The sequence below is a fragment of the Colobus angolensis genome, unplaced genomic scaffold (assembly GCF_000951035.1).
Source record: "Colobus angolensis palliatus isolate OR3802 unplaced genomic scaffold, Cang.pa_1.0 Scaffold140, whole genome shotgun sequence".
NCBI classification, from domain to species: Eukaryota; Metazoa; Chordata; class Mammalia; order Primates; family Cercopithecidae; genus Colobus; species Colobus angolensis.
The window spans coordinates 2,184,832-2,190,370 of record NW_012114489.1 but is presented as its reverse complement, the minus strand read 5'-3'; the positions used below and the strand labels follow the sequence as shown (position 1 = coordinate 2,190,370).

The following is a 5,539-nucleotide window of genomic DNA, read 5'->3' as shown; positions in this document are numbered from 1 at the left end:
CAGCTCGAGTTGTTTGCAGGCCCTCAGACCCCCGCCCGCAGTAAATGTGTTTTCTTCATCCCCGTGGCTGAGGAGGAAGATAAATTTAGCAACCCGGGGCCTCCCCGGAGACCTACCGCCTCTCGCGCCAGTCCTGGCCGAGGCTCCAGCTCGAGTTGTTTGCAGGCCCTCAGACCCCCGCCCGCAGTAAATGTGTTTTCTTCATCCCCGTGGCTGAGGAGGAAGATAAATTTAGCAACCCCCGCCGTCCCCTGCCTTCGCTTTAAAAAAAAAAAAAATCTTTGAAATAAAATGAAAATGGGCTTGCCAGTCTAAAAGGGTGTGCGGGAAGGGGGGTGGAGTGGGGGGAGAAGGGTTATCCCTAGAGCACCTACCAGGCCGTCTACTTTTTAAAAATAAGCAGTCAAGAGAGCCAAACTGATTTTATTAGTTTGTACGGGGGAGGGAGATGAACAAAGTTGCATTTTGAAACGTTTCGCACGTTGCAAAGAACAGGAATTTTCTGTGTATTTTCCTATGTACCCGTGTTTCAGAGCTTGGGGAGCCTGTGAAATGTAAGACTGGTGTCATCGTTTCATAAATCATGAATTTTCCACATTCCTTAATAGAGAGGAGCCCAATTGGGTATGGATTTTTTTTTTTTTAAACAAACTGCTTAAACAAGCCTTTTGAAGTTTCAAAAGACTTGGGAGAGAAGAGGAAAATGATTAAACAGCACTTACCAACTTCAAAAATGTGCATTTTGCACTTTACTTAGTTTAAATGTTTGCTATCTTTCCATGCTGAACTTGGAACCCAAACTGTTTTAAAGTTACTAGGGAAAAGTTAAATAGTGGAGTCTTTACATTAATCTGGAATCTGGCATGCTATCCTTCCACACAGCACTAAATGTTAAAGACATTTGTAAACAATAAGAAACACAAAAGTTATAAAGCAAATAGTATACTGGTGTGAAATCTCTAAATACAGAGGCCACGTATTTTAGTTGCCTGACATAACTCTTTAAAACTCCCAGAAGGCAATTTGTCCCTTCCCTCAGACATCTCTCAATCACAAATGCTTTCAAAAAGGAAAAACAAAAGTAGAGTAAGAAGAAATCTCTGAGCATGCACTGGATGGTAATTTTCCTCGCGGGGCTTTAGTCTGAATTTTTCCAAGCGATTAAATTTCCTTTCAAAAATAGTAACAGCATGTATTCATTGTTTATAAAAATTACATCAGGCTGTGATAAGACTTTCACAGAAATTTTACAGAAAGGTAGGTGAAACTAAGCAATGTTGTTTCAATCAAAAAAAAACCAACAAAAAAACGAGAAATACCTTGTGTGCCCACATTAATACTTCTTGCACTCCCAGGCTGGAGTGCAGTGGCGCCATCTTGGCTCACCGAACCTCCGCCTCGCGGGTTCAAGCGATTCTCCTGACTCAGCCTCCCGAGTAGCTGGGATTACAGGCGCGTGCCACCACACCTGGCTAATTTTTCTATTTTTTTAGTAGAGACAGGGTTTCACCATGTTGGCCAGGCTGGTCTTGAACTCCTGACCTCAGGTAATTCACCCGCCTCGGCCTCCCAAAGTGCTGGAATTAAGGTGTGAGCCACTGTGCCCGGCCACCCACATTAATATTTCAAAACATTGATAAGCAGCGTTTAAGTACTTTCCAAACGCCTCAGTTTGATGCTACGGTATGGCAAGAATGGAAGCCAGGTTCCCTGGCTCACTCCTGTAATCACAGCATTTTGGGAGGCTGAGGTGGGAGGATCACTTGAGCCCAGGAGTTCAAGATTAGCCTGGGTAACATGGTGAGACCTTGTCTCTATTAAAAAAAAAAAAAAGAATAGAGCCTCACTTCATCATCCGTGCAACTGTAAGCAGCATGTTCAAGACAGAAAAACCTAATGTCACCATTATTGTTAGTTTTTCCATAATTACCATCAAATACTTATACATCCACCAGTGTAAAGCACTTAAGAAAACAGTGTCCAAGGCAAGCATAAAAGAAAAAGATGTTTTCTCAGTTTAAAAGATCACAAGTAGTTTAGGGATTGATACTTTCAAAAAGCCCTTTGTCATTACTTTTCATACAGGAAGAGACTGTTAACTTGGGTGGGAAACAAAGAAAGGATGGCCTAGTTCTATTAGATTAGATAAACCTTTATTAAAGTCCAGCAAACTTTATAAAGTCCGGTTATTTTATAGATGACTATACAGATAAGGTCAACTATATTTTCTTAAGTTTTAAAAAAAAAGTAATTTGTACTTTAAGCCCATTTATGGAAGTCTGTAAAGAACATTGTTAAACTGGTAAAAGAACAATGATAAAAATCATTTCACTAGAAGTACACTTAGTTAGTATTATACTCATGATAAAGTGAAGATGAAAAGGAAGTGTAAACAGCAGAGATCAGAAATTGTTTGATGTGATAAAATACAAAATGCATTTTATGAAAGTACTCACAATAGGACCTTGAGGACACCTAAGATCCTTGAAAGCATTTGGTAATTAAGCACCAGACATCTTGCACTTAAAGGACCTACTGCAGCCTATCTTGCCTTGATAATTTTGATAATTGTTTTCGTATTAGGCACCTTTAGAATTCTGGGCACAGGAAGTAACAAAGATGTGCTTGCCCTTGGGGAACTCGAATAAGGAGGCTGTGTAAGGCAAAATAAAAACATTCCTAAGTACTTTCATTTTCTCAAGTAAACATAATAAAAGGAAATTTTATCTAGGGAGGTCGAGAGCAGAACATTTCAAAAGAGAATGCTATGAATACAAAATAGCTGGTTTCAAAGCAGTAAAAAGAATTTTGATTACGTGCTAAAATGTATTTGTTCCTTCAGAGCTGTTAATGTACATCAGATAGTTAAAAGCATTTACTCACGGTTTTGACAGTGTTTTAATAACTTAACTAAAAATCTCTGACATGTTTATAGGTCCTTGAGCCAGAAACGATAGAAGGCCTTTCAATCATTTTCCCGGAGAAAGATTAGTCAAAAAAGAAGCTGTTGATTTTCACTCCACATCAGAGACTGATGGGAATTCAAATAAGAAGTAATACATTATTGGCTTATGAGAATATGTACACCTTCTTGAATAAAGTTGTGGTTATTCTGTTTTTTTTTTTTTTTGTATCCCAAACATTAAAAAATATTTATCTTCCCCCAGAAAGGCCCTAGTTTTATTGAACTAAGCATACCCTATAAAAATTAACCATTTATCTGATACTTGATACTTAGGTTATACTTAGCGTGAGCAAGTTGCATCTTCTGTTGGAATTCAGTTGGCCATAATTAATGCCATTTAATAATTTTTCACCTGAGCCCGTAAGCCACACACTCTCCCAAGGAGAATAATTTTAAAATAAACAATGACTGGCAAATAGGTGATTTTCAAGCAGTGCTTTTTACATGAGTCATTAGTTGAACAAGATATTGTTTAATTCCTGAATATAATAGTCAAATTCTTCATGGATTATAAATCACAGGGCACAGCAAATAAACTAGCTCCACTAAAGAGATAAAAAAAAAAATCAATATAGAGACCTAGAAACAATGAGCAGTAGCAATGAGCACCCCTGGTGTCCAAGTTGGGGCCTCTACAGTTTTCCACCAAAGGAAAGGGAGAAGTGATTGATTCCAGGTCTGGAGCAGGAAAGTATAAGATAAGCCAGGAACATCTCCTTATAGCAGAAAGCAAAAGAAGAAAGTATCTAAGCTTACTAGGAGTGTGTTAAAGTTTTCAGGAGCCACTTTAAGGAGGCTCCAGTTGTCTAACGTTAAGAAAATTTGAATGTCAAAAAAATAATTGCTATGGATTGAACACAGTGGATATATTAATGAATTTATGAGACTTTAAAAATGATCAACTAGTGGTGATGGTTGCACAACGTTGTAAATGTACTAGAAATTAGTGAATTGTATGTATGCTTTAAAAGGGCGAATTTGATAGTATGAGAGTCATATTTCAATTTTTTAAAATGATCACTTTTGGAGAATGCTAGGGAACCAACTCAATATTTTGAAAACCAGTAAAGGCAAAGAGATGAAGCCTGTAAGATCTACTCCTCAGAGTAACCAAATAGTTGATGAAGGGACCTTCCTTTTAATAGAGGTATTACAACTAATACATGAAGAAGTCCTGATGAAATTAGAATATCCCCATTTTGCAACACCTAATGAATTAATGGACCTTGGCAATGATCATCGGTGGCTACTAAGCAGAGAGAAAACCAGAAATATGCCTCAAGACGGAAGAACAAAATGCTACTAGACCAAAAAAAAAAAAAAAATCAAACCTGAGTTTGATCCTAAGTTTGATTAACCTTCTAGCTCTAACTACCAGTTTACAGGAAATACAGGAAACAGAGAAACATATCAATGAAACCACAGGGATGCGGTCAACAAAATCCAGTTGATGAGAAACTCTAAAGGACAAATGAAAGATAAGAATAAACAAATAAATTATAAGAAAACAAATTATAAGAAAGATAAATTCAACATTTAACAAATAAATTTCTTCAACTAATAAATTATTAGAAAAAATAGGAGGGGAAATTAATAGATTAGAAAAGACTTAAAAGACGTGTTAATCAATGGCAGCGTATGAACTTCATTTCATTTTTTTTTTCTTGTGGCAAGGTCTCCGTTGCCCAGGCTGGAGTGTAGTAGTGCAATCACAGCTCGCTGCAGCCTCAACATCCCAAGCTCAAGTGATCCTTCCACCTCAGCCTCTTGAGTAGCTGGAACCGCAGGTGCACACCAGCACAGCCAGGTAATTTTCATATTTTTCGTAGAGACAGGGTTTTGCCATGTTGCCCAGGCTGGTCTTGAACTGGACTCAAGTGATCCACCTGCCTCAGCCTCCCTAAGTGGGGGGATTACAGGCACAAGCCATGGCACCTGGCTCATTTCAATCTTGATTCAAACAAACTGTAGGTAAGGTGTGGTGGTGCATGCTGTAATCCTAGCACTTTGGGAGGCCAGTGAGCTCAGGAGCTCGAGACCAGCCTGGACAACATGATGGAACCCCACCTCTACAAATACAAAATAATTAGCCAGGCACAGTGGGGCTCCTGTAGTCCCAGCTACTCAAGAAGCAGAGGTTGGGAGGATAGCTTGAGCCCAGGAGGTTGAGGCTGCAGTGAGCTGAGATCATGCCGCTGCACTCCAGCCTGGGAGACAGAATGAGACCCTGTCTCAAAAAAAATAAATAAACAAACAAACAAACAAAAAAACTAAAAATGTGAGACAATTGGAGAAATATGAACACTGGATTTCGTCAATATTGACTGGATATATGCTCATATCAACAAATTATTGTATTGTTAATTCATTTAGATATAATGATGGTGTGATTATGTCTAAAAACTAGTCCTTATAGCACTTTGGAAGGCCGAGGTGGGCAGATCACGAGGTCAGGAGTTCAAGACCAGCCTGGCCAACATGGTGAAACCCCCATCTCTACTAAAAATACAAAAAATTAGCCAGGCGTGGTGGTGCGCACCTGTAATCCCAGCTACTTGGGAGGCTGAGGCAGGA

General features: G+C 38.9%; 1 protein-coding gene across 1 annotated transcript in view; it reads right to left on the bottom strand.

Moving 5' to 3' along the window:
• The window catches only part of ZFX (zinc finger protein, X-linked), a 68,854-nt gene extending 68,517 nt beyond the window's left edge, over window positions 1-337 (bottom strand). The window contains exon 1 of the mRNA XM_011935121.1: window positions 117-337. The gene's annotated coding sequence lies outside the window, so the exon portion shown is untranslated. The remainder of the gene's footprint in view (window positions 1-116) is intronic.
• Between the last annotated feature and the right edge of the window lie 5,202 nt (window positions 338-5,539).